Source organism: Neofelis nebulosa, chromosome 9, assembly GCF_028018385.1.
Source record: "Neofelis nebulosa isolate mNeoNeb1 chromosome 9, mNeoNeb1.pri, whole genome shotgun sequence".
In the NCBI taxonomy this organism is placed as follows: domain Eukaryota; kingdom Metazoa; phylum Chordata; class Mammalia; order Carnivora; family Felidae; genus Neofelis; species Neofelis nebulosa.
In genome coordinates, this window is record NC_080790.1 from 53,901,690 (window position 1) to 53,917,487 (window position 15,798).

Consider the following 15,798-nt stretch of genomic DNA (forward strand, 5'->3'; position numbering starts at 1 on the left):
AAAATAATCTTAATACAGTAATCCATCTCAGTTTCAATTAAGCTTAAAAACAAGCAAACAAAACCCCTTTAGTTTAGACCCTTTATTTGGTCTCGGGGTGTCAAGCACTGGAAAACTATGGGGTGAATTTGATGTAATAGATATAATAAAGAGCTGTCCTTGAGAATGGGGACAATTCCAGCTTTTACCACATTATTAGAGTTTACAGCACAATGACAGGCTAAGTTCCCCGAAGTCCTGTTTCTGTTAATGCTTTACTCAATTTATCAGGCATGCACATTCATTTAAGTGTTTCCAAAGCTTAGTTTCTCAAAACAAGGTCCAAGAAACACCTGAATCACAATCATCCAAGGAACCTATTAAGTATGCATTTTCCTGGACCCAGCCCTGTTATACTGGATCAGAATTGCGGGGAGTAGGGCAAGAATCTGTATGCTATGCAAGCTTCCTGAGGGATTCTGAGGTACCCTGAAGGGAAAAATATGGCTTTATAGGTCATATTAGTTTAACCTACTGCCCTTCACAGCCCCATCCAAAAGGGGCTACCAGGCCCCTGCCTAGACACCTCTGCTGAGAAAGCTCTCCGTCTCCAAGTCCACCCAGCCTACGGGTTTCAAAGGCCACAACTTAAATTCAACAGAACCAACCATCCAACCCAGCTCTGCCCAACGCCACAATGAGTGAGTTTATTCTCTCATCTGCAGGCCAAGCCCCTCAAGAATGTAGGGGCATTATTAATACGTGTCTCCACGCCCCCCTCATCTGTAACACAAGGTTACTAACCCTACCTCAGGTGGAAATGAAGATTAAATTATTAACCAAGCATGACTGTTATTCAAAGTCCCTCAAGGGAAGACATCACAGTGCCTATCAAATTGCCGCCATTGTAGCCCTAACTGCAGTGAAAATAAACCCTCAAGAAGAAAAAGAAAAAAGAAAAGAAACCCTCAAGGGCTAGCTTTGGGCCAAAGCATAGCCCAAAGCCCAAGCAGAAGAATTTTTTTAAAGTTTCCTGTTTTATATTTAAAAAGTATACAAATTCTGAATTCTACTCCAAAATATATGATTGTTTTAGCATAAAAAGTATTTTAACTTCAAATGTCTGGGTAAAGTTGACACCCAAGGAACCCCCCCTTATTTATTCTGAAGCTCCTAGTATTCCCTGGCAGTGCCTGACACTCACCTCCATCCCCCCTCGTCCCCCTAAGAGGAGCAGGCTTAGTCTACAAGCAGAGGATCAAGATGGGGAAAACAAATGAGTGGCCAGACATCAGCAAAGAAATGGGCCAAAGGATAGGAGTCTATGGATGACCAGAAGGCTCACTCTTCAAGATGCTGAGGACTGGTGTGGTTTGACTTGACTGTGCATGTTACTCTCTAACTTGCTTTCAGAGAAAAAACGATCCCTAACCAAATGTAAAAATATTCGGGAGGGAAAGTCATAGACACCCTAGATCTAATAGTCATATGTTTGAGTGTGTGTGCGCGCATGTGTTTCCCCAAAACAAGAGAAATCTGGCCTGAGCTGAATGTAAGGGATCTGGCCTTGGCCAGATAGGGCTGGGCTCTGGCAAGGAAGGAAGGAAGCAGATTTCGGGTGGCTGTTTGTACCCATTTTCTCGTTCCTGTTCTCTTCCTCTCCTGCTTGCTCTTTCGCCTCTCTGTCATCTGACAATTCCCTGGCAACTAAATAGCGAGGGTTTGGCTATCAGTCGTGTTACTTGCAATTTAAGGAGGAGGTGGGATGGATAATTTGGAGGGGGGGACCCTATCCATTCTTCCCACCGTCAGCGGGAGAGAGCAGATGGCCACTTGTCACAAAAGGTGTGGGTTACTCGTTACACCTCACAGACTTGCATCAACCTGGGAAACACTTCAAGTGGGGCAGACTGTTGAAAAGCAATAGCCTCTTGGGCCCCAAATCTCCCGCTAGTCAAAGCCAAGACAAAAGAGTGAGACCGTGCCACTCTCAGGCTCAAGTCATGTATCTCATAATAACAACTGATTCCCATGTGCCAGCCAGACATTATGCTGGGGGCATTAGATACACGACAAGAAAAGGGTAAGAAACTAGGGAAAGGGAGTAGTTTCTTAAAAAGAGAAAAGAAAGAATTCAAAAGAAAACTTAGGTATGAGATGGAGTCAGCTGCAGGGAGTATTAACTCAATCCTTTCTAGTTAATTCCCAAAGCCAGCACAGTGCTTGGCACAATGAATAACTGTTGTGGTCTCTGGTCTACTTTCTGAGCCGTATAAACTGCTCCTTCTGGAAGGTACCGGTGGATGTGGGACGCGTTTGCCTCCGCTTGGCCCACCACGAGCGAGCCCCGGCCCGGCGGCGCCAGCTCCACCCCGTGGCCGCCGAGCCCCGCCCGCAGGCCGACGGCGGGCACCCCCTCCTGGGCGCGGCGCAGGGCTGTCCTCGCGAGGCTCCCCGAGGCTGCTGCGCCCCCTTCCCCGAGCCCAGGATCCCCCGTCCTGGCGCCCCCTTACCGCTAGTGCCGAGAATGGGCAGCGCTCGTCTTCTGAGGCCGCGCAGAACACACCCTTGCCGGGGCCGGACAGCGGGTCTTATTCCGGGCGGACCCGCCCCACTTCGGGGTGGAGACTGAGCCCGAGTTCCTGGTCGTCCCTCTGCACACGGGACCGGAAAATCCTCCGGGGGGCGTAGCGCACCTGGGGCCAGGGGCCAGCACCGCCGCGCCCCACGGCCCAGCGAGGGGCCAATCTGGCCCCCAGGCCTGAGGCTGCACCGGGCACGTGCCCGCGCCCCGCCGGTGACAGGTCTCGCTGTCCAGGCTCCCCGGCCTCGGTGCCCGTCCGGATCGCACCTTCTGCCGGGCACCGCCCAGCTCCTCGTCTGCCCCCGCAGACTCGGAGCAGTTGGACTCTCCGGGTCTGCGGCGTCCGGGCGCCCCTACACTCTAGGAAGTTTGAGCCCCCGGGCTATTCCGGCACCCTCCCCGCGCTCGCAGAGGCCGGAGTCCCGCCGCCAATCACAGCTCCCTCCCCGGAAAACTGCACTTTCTCTCGCCCAGCCTGCGGCCGGAAAAGTGGGAAGTGAAATCCCAGCGGCACATTTTGTTTCCCTCTTGCACATTCAAACAAATACCCCAAAAGGTTCCCAGTACTTCCACATCTCCCTTGAGGAAAATGGAGTTCCCTTTCCTTGGGGAAACCTTTGGGAACAGGAGTTCGGAGCACCCCCAGACCCGTCTCTTCTCCCCAGTAAATTCCCAGGTTTGGTGCTGGTCGGTAGCCTCTAGGTTGGGCCGGGGAGCCGCGCTCACGCCTTGTAAAAACAGTTTCACGTGCGCTCGTATCTGCCTCCTCGAGTTAACACTGGCTTTTTGAAGGCACCAACTGAGTCTAGGCCGTCTTTGCACACACGCCTAGTGTGGCTTCTAGCGCATAGTAGGTATTCAGTGAAAGTTTGCAGAATAAATCTTTTGAGTCTACCGGCAAATACGGATTCTATTTGACAGAGGGTAGGTAGCTTTGGTGAGTGTGTTTGCTATCCAGTAGACCAAATCCAAGAGACTATTACACCCTTAAAGCCAGAGAGGTAACATTTAAATTATTTCATTAAGATGTACCAAAAGGACGTGGTTTAACATGGTTAAGAAATGAGCTTTAGGATCAGACTGGTTTAGATTCTAGCCCTGGTTTTGATCCTTTTCTCTGCTTGGTAACTTAAAGTTTCTGAGCTTCCGTTTCTGAACTAACCTAGAGGAAACAAAATCAGGAGGAAAAGAATGAAATGGGATAATTCATTTCCTGAGTGACTAGAGAAGACTATTGCATCCCTGAAAAATTAACAATTAGGCTACTCTAAAAAAAGTAAAAGGTTGGGAATGGAGCTGATGCACTCTGCCAAAATCACCTTTACTGACGGCTGCCTCTTTCTCCCATAACTGCCCTCACATCAGGTTGAGGAGACATAGTCAAAGCTAACTTTATGGGGTACAAAAGGCCAGGAATACATTTGTGATACCCTTCATATTCAAGAGCTCCTGTGGGCTTAGGCTTGGGCTAAATTTCTGCAGAAACCACTCCTGTATTCTGCATCTTCCTTTGCATTACCCTGCTTGTCTCAAGTACAGGTTTTTCCTGAGAGTGCTCCCTTACTGAGTAAGGCACTTACACAAGAATCTTCATCTCTGGTTCTGCTTCTAGGGAGCCTGATCTAAGACAATGTATTTTATTTTATTTTAATTTTTAAAATTGTTCTGCATTAGAGAGAGAGAGAGAGAGAGAGAGAGAGAGAGAGAGAGAGAGAGAGAATATGAATGGGGGAGGGGCAGAGAGCTAGAGGCACAGAATCTGAAGCAGGCTCCAGGCTGTGAGCTGTCAGCACAGGGCTCGAACTCATGAACTGCAAGATCATGATGGGAGCTGAAGTCAGTAGCTTTACCGACTGAGCTACCCAGATGCCCCAAAGATAGTGTATTTTAAAAATTAATGTAATTGTTGAAATTAAAGACTGGAAGGAAACTTTAAAGATAGCAGAATGAGCACATGCATTTGCCTCATTTCCCTCTTGAAATCCAACTAAAGCAACTGCAGATTAAAAACAAAAATCTCACAAGAACAAGGTAACAAGAGAGGAAAAAGAACAAAACTTTGGAAGCTGGAAAGCAGATAGGCATGTGGTAATTGACTTAGCAGAGCTGAGAAAAAGAATTCTCAAGCCCAGAGTAGGTAAACGTGAGAAGCAACATGAGAGGGGCTCTTGGTGGCTCAGTCGGTTAAGCCTCTGGCTCTTGATTTTGGCTCAGGTCATGATCTCACAATTTGTGGGTTCGAGCCCCACGTCAGGCGTCAGGCTCTTCACTGACCCTGTGGAGCCTGCTTGGGATTCTCTCTCTGTCCCTCCCCCACTCATGCTCTCTCTCTCTCTCTCTCTCAAAATAAATAAACTTAAAAAACGGAAGCAACATGAAATTTCTCAGGATTTCTCAGGATTTCAGGATTCTCAGAATTTCTCAGGATACGTACTGATGTACCATGTGCTTCTGAAAGTAGATATATACTTAAGAATAAAAACAGTGTATATTTTCTAAGTCTGTAGAATCCCTAGTACTGCACAGCTGCCACTGCCCCTCTCATACTTCGGCAAAAGACTGAAAATATATTCTCTCAAGGGCATAAAGCAGAGGATCTCTTGAATGGGACTTACCAGGTATAGTCAAGTTATTCTGGTTATTTAAGTTTCCCTAGCAAAGTACCTCAAAACTTGGTAACCTAAAACAATGATCATTGTATTGTATCTCATGTTCTTGCAGGTCTGAATCTGGACAAGTCTTGGCTGGGCAACTCTTCTGTTCCACATGACATCAGCAAAGGTCACTTAGCAGTATTCAGCTGGCAGATAGGCCATTCTGGAGGATTCATTCACGTGTCTGGTATCATAGCAAAATGAGCTGGGAGGCTGATCTCAGCTGGCACTCTCCACCAGAGCATCTAAGCATGGCAGTCTCAGGGTAGTCGTATTTCCTACTGGGAGGCTCGGGGCTCCCAGAAAGGATACTCTAAGAGATCCTTTGTCTAGGCAGACATTATTAGGCTTCTTATTACCTAGGCTTGAAAGCCCCTGAATGTTATTTCCATTGCATTCTATAATTCGTGCAAGTCACTAAGGCCAGCTCGGATTCAAGGGAAGGCGAATTAGGCTCCATCCCTGAACGGGACGACTAACAAAAATTTGCTATGTTAAATAACAAAAATTAAACCAAGTAAATTTTAAAGATCTAATTGGCTTTATTAATTGATTCATGGATCAGGCAGCATCCTGTCTAGCAAGTAGGGGGGAACTCCAAAGGCCCACAGAAAAGGAAAGGCTTTTAAAGGTAGGGAGGGAATGTAAAAAAGGAAATTATTAGCAAAGAGTCCATTGTTTTAGACAAGGTTTCCCTCCTAAGGGGAACAGAAGGGGTCTATCAGTAAATTTCCTAGTGCTGACCAGGAAATTCCATGACTGGTTAAAGGTTACGTTCCTGGGAGGTTGGAAACTGCAGTCCGGTTAGGTATTAAGTCTTGGCTTAATGACTTGGGGCCTTGTCCTACATGATGCCATTTTGGCCCTGTGGTTTTCTATTTAACAGTGGCCATACTTAGCTAGGGAAACTGTACTGATATTGACGATCTATATGAAACTTAATATGATGAATATTGAACTTGTCAGTATTCTTCCTTCAAAGGGCTCCTACAGCATTGGTAGCCGGAGTACAGAATTGGGAATATTCTTCTTTGGGGAGAGTAAAGACCTAAAGAGATTGTCATCAGGTGTTCAATGAAACCGGAACAACCCTTTAGTGAATTTCCCTTAGCAAAGTCCTACCTGCATGCATAGAGCCTCCAGGTAGCATTTAAGATCTCACTCCTAGGGTTGCTAGATAAAATAGAGGACACCTAGTTAAATTGAATTCCAAATAAACAATCAAAAACTTTTTACTAAAGTTTAAATACATATCTACTCTAAGTATGTCCTTTATCTAAAATTCAAATTTAGGGGCGCCTGGGTGGCGCAGTCAGTTAAGCGTCCGACTTCAGCCAGGTCACGATCTCGCGGTCCGTGAGTTCGAGCCCCGCGTCAGGCTCTAGGCTGATGGCTCGGAGCCTGGAGCCTGTTTCGGATTCTGTGTCTCCCTCTCTCTCTGCCCCTCCCCCGTTCATGCTCTGTCTCTCTCTGTCCCAAAAATAAAAAATAAAAAAAAAATTAAAAAAAAATAAAATAAATAAATAAAATTCAAATTTAACTAGTGTCCTGTTTTGTTTTGTTTTGTTTTGCTCTGACACTCTTAAATAAGAACAGACAACTGAAGGTCATCAGAATTTAAGGGAAGGATCTGACATAAATCAGAATGGAAAAAAAGGAACTTTGAAGAAACAGAGTAGAGAGAGAGAAGAAAACTTTAAAAAACCCATTATCAATTTCCTTTGAGAAATAAAAAGAATGAGAATAAAAATAGAACAGATTCTCTAAAAATGAAACACTCAGAGAACCAAACAGAGCTCTTGTAAATTAAAAATATGATAGCAAAAATGAAAAACTCAATAGAGTGGTAGGAAGATAAAGAAATATTCTAGGATGTATAGAAAAAGGCAAAAAGAAGAGAAAGAAGTAAGAAATGATAGGGGCGCCTGGGTGGCGCAGTCGGTTAAGCGGCCGACTTCAGCCAGGTCACGATCTCGCGGTCCGTGAGTTCGAGCCCCGCGTCGGGCTCTGTGCTGACAGCTCGGAGCCTGGAGCCTGTTTCCGATTCTGTGTCTCCCTCTCTCTCTGCCCCTCCCCCGTTCATGCTCTGTCTCTCTCTGTCCCAAAAATAAATAAAAAACGTTGAAAAAAAAAAATTAAAAAAAAAAAAAAAAAAAAAAAAGAAGTAAGAAATGATAAAAAATTTGAAAGCCAGCCCAAAACATCTGGGAAACAGAGAAGATATCAATTAAATAATTCAATTATATATTTTTAAAACTGCAGGGTATTGTTATCCGAAACTGGGTTTACCTCTTGGTGAGTGTGGAGCCAACAGACACAACCAGGTCAAAGAATAGGAAAAGGAAGTGTTCTACTTGTAACATGTAAAGGAGAACATTGGAATATTTCACCAAGTAGTGTGTCCCTGAACAACACTGGGGAAGTTTTAAGCTAAGAGTTCATAGACATTCAGAAGGGGCTTGTGCAGTGATGCATTCAGCAAGGAATTTCGGCAAAAGTCATCTTTGGGTAATAGAGTCCAACTCAAAGTCACAAAAAGGCTGGCAAGGGTCAACATCATCAATTCTCTGGCTCCAGTTGGCCTGGTATCTGAGAACTCAAAGGAGTTTAAGAGCTTACAAAGTTAACTCAAGAATTACATCAGGTCAGTCTTCACTTTTGAATCAGCCCTGGGAGTTTTACCACTGATTTATTGTCCCTGATGTGATTAGCCTATCTCCACTTTCCACACTGAAAGTGCTCATTGAGTCCAACACAATGGGAAAAAACCAGAATCATATCAAGGTACATCATGATAACATTTCAGAAGACCAGGGATATAGAGAAGATCTTACAAGCACCCAGAGGGAAAAAAATGAGATTACGTACTGTAAGTGGGGAAGAATTTCCTCTGCCCTTCAGGGTCCTTCTAGGTGGACTAAGAATCAAATCGACATGAGACAGGTTAACAGGAGAAAGTCAAATTTAGTAGCATACATACACAAAATCCACACAGACATGGAAATTCCAAAGACAGTGGTGTTATATGACACATATGAGATAAGAAGAGGGGTAGGGGTCTGAGGATACAAAGGGGAGAAAGACCATTAGCAGGAAGGTGAGAGGAGGTGTTTGGAAAACAAAAGTTGCCCTATTATGTGGATAAGTTTCTTGGGTAAAGAGGAATATGTTAATAGCGCTCTTCCTGGTACAGGCAGGCAGTTGAGGGGGAGGTAAAGAGCTTTTCTTAAATCTCCTGGGTTTTGAGTGTTTAACTGAAAATAATGTTCATGCCAAAGCAGCCCATCTTGGAGCAACCTGCCATTGACCCCTACAAAACCAAGGATCAAGAACCAGAATGGCATCAGATTTCTCTATTGCAACACATCAAACTGAAAGACAATGGAATAATGCCTTTACAATTCTGAGAGACAATTTCCAACATAGATTCTCATAGCCACTCAAGCCATTGGTCAAATGTGGGGGTTCATAAAGATATTTTCAGCCATGTAAGATTTCAAAAAATTGATCTCCCAAGCACCTTTTCTTTATTTTTATTTTTTAAAGTTTATGTATTAATTTTGATAGAGATGGCACAAGTGGGGGAGGGGCAGAGAGAGAGAGGGAGAGAGAGAGGATCCCAAGCAGGCTCTGCACTATCAGCACAGAGCCCAATGTGGGGCTCGATCTCACAAACCATGAGATCATGGCTTGAGCCGAAATCAAGAGTCAGACACTTAACCAACTGAACCACCGAGGGTCCCCTCCCATGTGCCTTTTCTTTTTTTTTTTTTTTTAATTTTTTTTTTTTAACGTTTATTTATTTTTGAGACAGAGAGAGACAGAGCATGAACAGGGGAGAGGCAGAGAGAGAGGGAGACACAGAATCTGAAACAGGCTCCAGGCTCTGAGCTGACAGCACAGAGCCTGACGCGGGGCTCGAACTCACGGACCGCGAGATCGTGACCTGAGCCAAAGTCGGCCACTTAACCGACTGAGCCACCCAGGCGCCCCCCATGTGCCTTTTCTTAAGAAGCTTTCAGATGGTATGTTCCATCAAAATAAGGAGGTAAACCAAGAAGATTTTTTTAAAAAATTCTTGAATAGTGGATTGGACAACAGAAAATGAATGGCAGGGTTGACACTATAGTCATTGAGCTCTAATTTTCTTTAACTGTAGAGTATAGCTAATATTTATATAAGCACTTACCATGTGACAGTCACTATTCCAAGTACTTCAGATATACAGTTTTAATCAATTAATTCTCACAGCTCTATCAGTTAGATGCTTGCATAGAGTAGGTGCCGATAAGTATTACTATGGATGGTATACCATCATTTTTTTTAAGTTTATTTATTTATTTTTGAGAGAGAGAGAGAGAGAGAGAGAGAGAGAGAGAGAGCACAAGTGGGGGAGGGGCAGAGAGAGAGAATCCTAAGTACTGACAGTGCAGAGCCTGACACAGGGCTTGACCTCACTAACCACGAGATCATGACCTGAGCCAAAGTCAGGCTCTTAACCTACTGAGCCACCTAGACGCCCCTACAATCCCTTACTAACTTCAACAAAATTGTATTAAACTTCCTGTAACAGATTGTATTTTTCAAAATTGGTCACAATATATTCAGTCTCACATGCTCTTCTAATACCCTGCCCCCCCACCCCTAGTCAAGAGATGGTGTCTTTGAAATTGAGTGGGCTCCTTGGGTGGGCTTCTGTGAGTACAGAACAAAAGTAATGCTATGTGGCTTTCAAGGCTGGGTCTTAAAAAGTGATACAGCTTCCATCTAGTTCTCTCACTCAGAACAAATGCTTGAGGACCCTTGGGTGGTGGCTGTGTAGCAAGTATAGCCGCCCTGAAGTCACCATGCTGCAGAGAGCACATGGACAGACCACATGAAGAGAGACAGAGAAGCCCCAGCTCTTCCAGCCCCAGTAGTCTGAACTTCCCCAGTCCCAGTGCCAGACATGTGGATGAAAGAGCCTTTGAGATGACTCCAGCATCTTCTCTGTCTCATGGAAGTCAACTGAGAGACCCTACATAAGAACCACCTGGCTGAGCCCAGTCACTCACCAGAATCATGAGGGGTAACAATAGTAACTGATTGCTGGTGTTATTTTATAGAGCAATAGATAACCAGAACACTTCCAGATAAGAGTGGGGTTTAGGCCAGTCTTCTGACTCTCCCTTCCCAATACTTATTGAAGTGGCCCAAGGCAAAAAGGGAGAACTTCTACCCTGAGTAGCAAGCTCTTCTCTGATATTCAGTCTGGCTGTTAACCAGGAAAGAGGCAAGGACAAAGGCCAGATAACCTTTGGCCCCTTGGGACAGTGGCTTTGTAGAACACTGGGAAGAAATCCTGCAGGGGTGACCTTCCTTGCCAGCTGGCTCCCTCCACAATCTCTTCAGGCTGCCAGAAGGTAACCAATCCTTCAGCTTAAGATATGAGAAGAAGATTCTAACAGCATCCAAATAGACAGGCTGGGAGCCAAGAAGAATTAGCTCATCCTGTTTGGGAACAAATGCAAAGCATATATACAACTTTTAACATTTGAGGATGAGTAAGCACAAAAAAAGTATTTAGAACTATGACAAAATTCTGCAACGTAGAAAAGAAAACAGCATCTAAGAGGTAGAAGAAGAAACTTAAAGTGTTTTTACAATATGAAGCGGAAATAAATTTTAAACTGTCTCTGCTATGACTTTCATAGAGAAAACACACCAAGAAACATAGCAGTAATCTGAACAATATTTTAATGATGTAGAATTAATAGTTATGGGCAGGACTGGACTACATGTTCTACAGAGAAAGCACCTTCATTCCCATCATCTACTGTATATTTACAAAAACTGACAAAATATTTATTTGCAAGGAAAACCTTATTAAATTCCAAAATAAAATGAGGGTTTCAATCTCAGCTCTACCATTTATTAGCTGGAGGCCTAAAGAAAGTCACTTATTGGGGCACCTAGGTGGCTCAGTTGGTTAAGCATCTGACTTCGGCTCAGGTCATGATCTCATGGTTCATGAGTTTGAGCCCCACATCGGGCTCTTCACTCTCAGCACAGACCCTCTTCGGATCCTCAGTCTCCCTCTCTCTTTGCCCCTTCCCAACTGACTCTCTGTCTCTCTCTCCCTCTCTCTCTCTCTCTGTCAAAAATAAACATTTTAAAAAAAAATATTGAATAATATTCCATTGTATGTATACACCACATTAAAAAAAAGAAAGTCACTTATCTTTTCTGTGCCTCAGTTTTTTCATCTGTAGAATGGGGATAATGATATTACCTAACTCATAGGGGTCATAAGAATTAAATGACTTAATATATGTAAATTTTTAGAGTTCTTAGTCCATTATAAGCTTTATATTGGTGTTGGCTATTTATCTGATCAGAGCTAAATAAAACTTAAATAACAAAACTTTTAATGAATGACTCCCTTCCTCAATCAACAGTATTTGCTACTACCTAATATGTATATAAATGTCATGTTTGGGGATTCCAGAGAAAACAAATTTTGACACCATCCTTCAAAATATTTCTCCATGTCTCCTAGAATCCACTGGGATCAAAGAAAAATCTGATGTTAAACTGATTCTTGTTCCTTTGTAGGTAATCTAGTTTTTCTCACTAGAAAAATTTAAGATTTTTTTTTCCCTTTCCATTGAAGAATGTGTTTAGGAGTGGGATTTGTTTCTCTAGTCCTGGTTGGCACTCGTAGGTCTGTTCACTCCAAAGACTTGAATCTTTTCCAAATTCAGAAAAGGTCTTTTATTATGTTATCTCTCTTCCATTATCTCCATTCTTTTGGTCAGGAATTTCTGTTTGATGCTGTAGGAACTTTTGACTTTATCCTCCATGTCACTTAACCTTTCTTTTATTGGTTGTTATTGTTTCTTTTGTTTTCATTTTTGCTTTAGCCCTTTGCCTCTGAGTTTGAGAGACTCTTTAGGATTAACCTTACATGTTCACTCATTCCATTTTCAGTTCTGTCCATTTTATTCAGCCCATCTACCAAATTTTTTTAAAAGATAGCTTTCATTTTTATCAAAGTTGCAAACGTACAGAATTTTAAGAGGCAAATAGTTCTGCAAGGCATGTTCCAACAAGAACAGCAGTGTTCCATCTCCTCTCCTCCATCTTTCTGCCAGGCAACTAGTACTGCTTTAGGCACAAACCCATCCGGGGACCATAATATCCACCAATTCCTGAGGTTATAACAGGGCATCCCAATCACAGGTCACAGCAGTGTATTAGCTTGCTTAAAAAACAGTATATGAAAGGTTTACAAGAGGGATGCTCATGCAGAAAATCTGTTTCCTAATTTGAAAAGATATGTCATATGAACCCCCCCATGTTCACTGCATGATTTTTATAATAGCCAAGATATGGAAACAACCTAAGTGTCCACTGATAGGTGAGTGCAGAGATGTGGCATATGTGCACGTGTGCATACACATATGCATACACACACACACGCACACACACACACACACACACACACACACACACAGGAATACTATACAGCCATGAAAAAGAATGAAATCTTGCCATTTGTGACAACATGGATGGACCTTGAAGGCATTATGCTAAGTGAAATAAATCAGACAGAGGAAGACAAATACCATATGATTTCACTTATATGTGGAATCTAAAAAACAAACCTCACTGCAGGGAACAGCTCAGTGGTTGCTACAGGGAGTGGGGAGTGGACTGGGGACAAAATGCGTGAAGGGTGTCAGAAGGTACATACTTCCAGCTATAAAATAAGTAAGTCATGGAGATGTAATGTACAGCATTATTAGCCATAGTTAATAGTACTCTGCTGCATATTTAAAAGTTGCTCATCACAAGAAAAAAAAAAGAGCATAGATCAAAAAGTTCTCATCACAAGAAAAAAAGAAAAAAATTTCTGTAACTATATATGGTGACAGATGTTAATCAGACTTACTGTGGTGATCATGTATATAAATATCAAATCATTGTGCTGTCTACCTGAAACTTCACTGGTGTTTGGAGAGAGGTATTGCCCAATTTATTGCACTGTTAGACGTTAGGATCTCAGAATTTGTGTTTGCTGACAGCATGAGCAAAGGCAGTCAATCTTCTATGAACCCCGTTCTTCATCAAGAAGTAGTCTAATATTCTATAGGAAATACATCTAATAAAAAGTAGCAACATTGACTATTTTCCTTTTTCCATTCTTCCAAAGAAGAAGGCCTTTTTTTCTCCTTCTTCTCCAAAACCTCTTTTGGTTACCATAAGCTGCTACAGCTCAACCAAAATAGAAACCTGATTTGATCACATGGAGGTTAATCATATGCATCATATGAATAGAAACTTCACAAAGATTTATAATCCAATGACAATGCTTTTGCAGATCACTGCCCCGCCCCCACCCCTCACCCCCCTCAGATGCATGGCAGCTACAGAAGAAGGAAGACTTCAAGAATGTTGACTTCTGGGTTGCTTGGGTGGCTCAGTCAGTTGACCTTCCAACTCCTGATTTTGGTTCAGGTCATGATCTCATGGTACGTGAGTTCGAGCCTCATATCCAGCTTTGTGCTGACAGCACGGAGCCTGCTTGGGATTCTCTCTCTTTCTCCCTCTCTCCCTGCCCCTCTCTGGCTCTTCCCCACTCTTGCCTGCATGAGCTCTCTCTCTCTCTCTCTCTCTCAAAACAAAGAAATAAACATTTTTTTAATTAAAAAAAAAAGAAAAAAAGAATGTTGACTTTTAACGTCTGTTCTTCTCACTTGGACCTTTCCTGCTGCTGTCCTACAGCTCCGTATATTCCTTGTGAAATCAAACCATCATTAGAAAATTAGCTGTAATCAGCATGGTCTCATTTGTTTTTGCAAATATTGAAGTGAATATGGACAGCCCTGATGTTAACTTCAGTTAAGTTAGCGTTCACAAAAACACAGCAGCTGCAAATAAATAGTACAAGGTGAGGGTTACCAATGTAACACACATACTATATATATATATATATATATATATATATATAGTATGTTTGTTTTGTGTTGTTTTGTTCTGTTTTGGTAGAGGCTAGGCTTTTAGCTTGAATTGAGGTTGTGGCCACTGGTAAGTTCGGGTAAGTCTGGGTTGGTCGCAAATTGGTGGGAAAAGTCCACCAAAGATCCGAGAAACCTCGTGCAAGAGGGAAAAAGGGGCCATGGTGAATCTAAGTAAATAACAAAGACCTGGTCATTTCAGGGGAATCAGGACCCCAAGAACAGAACTAGGACCCAGCCTCTAGGAAATAAGTCCAAAATACTGAGTGGGATCAAACCAAGCCTTGTATTGTCACTGTCAGCATCCTTGAAGACACAGGTAGGCCTTTGATGACAGCAACTATGTTGCGAATTTGAATAGAGACAGTAATATGGCAGCTGTTTGTTTCTGTGGCTGTCTCAGGACCAGCACCTCAAACCCATCTACCTAAAAGGCAGATCGTGGGAACCTTTCATGGAGATGATTTTGCCTTACTTAACTGCCAACTCCCTATCATCATATAAGAGAGAGAAAACACATGTATGGCATTAATGGTGCCTCCTCCTTTTCCTACGTTGGTGGTAAGCCTTGCTGACGGGACTTTATCCAGCAATCCCTATGCAGCCAAGATTACTGCAGCTTCTAGTTAGGCCTGCTAGATTCAGCCAGTGAAGTGACAACCAGCCCAAATAGATTTAGACAGTTTTATTACAGCATAGCAGGCAAGCATGGGCTCCACCTTGCCTCCAAGTCCCATGGGGGCCATGGAGAGGTAGGCTGAGGTGATGCTGGGCAAACTGTGGATCTGTGACATAGCTGAGGAACAGTGAGCCCAGGAAACCCCTTATAATCTTATATGGGGGACTGCTAACAAACCTGCCTACCCTCCTCGGAGGGGGTATTATCTTTTATTACCCTAGAGTGTAAGCAAATAATCTCCAGAGAAGGAATAACAAGGTCTCTAGCTTTATTACCCTGGAATATCTCCAGGAAGAGTTGTCTCCAACTCTCTAGAGAGCACCCCTGTCTTTATGTTTCTAAGGCTGTCTGTTACGCAAACATCCTTGAACAAAAAACAGCCTATGTCTTTCTCTCAGAAAATGTGTGGAAACCCAGAACCCATGGAGAATTATCTCCCAAGAATTATAAAACTCTTTTCATAAAGTTCTGAAACTGTCAAGCTTTATTCACACCCCAGTAGGAAAGAATAACTTTAATATGATGAAACTGTCACTGTAGATCGCTATGTACGTGACATACAAAAATCCATAAACAATGTATAAAAAATAATGACTCTTAAGTGACATTTTTCTGGAACTTCTTAATTCTATACTGAAGTTTCTTGAAAGTGGCATTATTTGACATTTTGGGCTGTATGACAGGCTCATTGTGGGAGACTGGCCTGGGCTTTGTAGGATGTTTAACAGCATTCCCAGCTTTTACCCACTAGATGTCAGTAGCACTATCCCCAGTGTGACAACCAAAAGTTGTCCTGAGTTGTCCAGAGTTGTCCTGGGAGCAAAGTCACCTCCCACTGAGAACCACTGATCTATGTTATTCTCTTCTCAGGTAGTCATATTTCAAAAATTAATTGTTAAACCT

General features: G+C 43.1%; 1 protein-coding gene across 3 annotated transcripts in view; it reads right to left on the bottom strand.

The window, feature by feature from the left end:
• Positions 1-15,798, bottom strand: part of ANXA4 (annexin A4) — a 163,369-nt gene that overhangs the window by 59,562 nt on the left and 88,009 nt on the right. For 2 of the 3 annotated variants that reach the window (XM_058683841.1, XM_058683843.1), the window contains exon 1: positions 2,493-2,936. The exons of the other annotated variant lie outside the window; for it this stretch is intronic. The gene's annotated coding sequence lies outside the window, so the exon portion shown is untranslated. Of the gene's footprint in view, positions 1-2,492; positions 2,937-15,798 lie in introns of those variants that run through there. 3 annotated transcript variants of the gene reach the window in all.